Raw genomic sequence first — 641 nt, 5'->3', positions numbered from 1 at the left:
AGGGTGGGGAGAGTTTGGTGTTTTATTTATTGGGTGATCTTAGTTAAGGTTTTGTTGTAGCAAGTGTTATTGTTAGTTCTGTTGGTTTTTAACAAGCGTGATTTTACCGTTGCTTAATCCTCATATCCTTCCGTCTTTTTATAGAAAATATTCTTCCTTTCGCATCTCATCGCATCTTATCTTACTCGTTCCTTCCGCCTTCGTTTCCTTCTTCCCCCTCCCCCTCTTTCACACCCCCTATACCTCCCTCCCACCCCATCCACCTCTTCCCCCCTACCCACCTTTCACCCCTTATCCCTCCCTCCCCCCCATCCACCTCTTCCCCCCCTACCCACCCATCCACCTCTTCCCCCCTCCCCCCCTTTCACCCTCTTTCCCTCCCTCCCCCCCACCCACCTCTTCCCCCAAACACAAGGCAAACACTTGTTGATTCTCTTAGTACCGTGGCGGGCGCGGGTGACGTCACCGAGCAAGCCCCGCCCACCGTACCTTGGCTTTCTTCCTCCAGTGTCGATCGAGGGATGTTGATCGCTCCGACCTCGTGTTGTTTCTCGAGGAGGTGGGTCTCCTGATTGATGGTGAGGGGGGGGGCTCTCGTCGTGGGGTTTTCCTTCTGCCTTTTGGTGCTTGCTTTATTCAGT

Source organism: Penaeus monodon, chromosome 34, assembly GCF_015228065.2.
Source record: "Penaeus monodon isolate SGIC_2016 chromosome 34, NSTDA_Pmon_1, whole genome shotgun sequence".
Taxonomy (NCBI): domain Eukaryota; kingdom Metazoa; phylum Arthropoda; class Malacostraca; order Decapoda; family Penaeidae; genus Penaeus; species Penaeus monodon.
Note: the sequence above shows the minus strand (reverse complement) of the source record.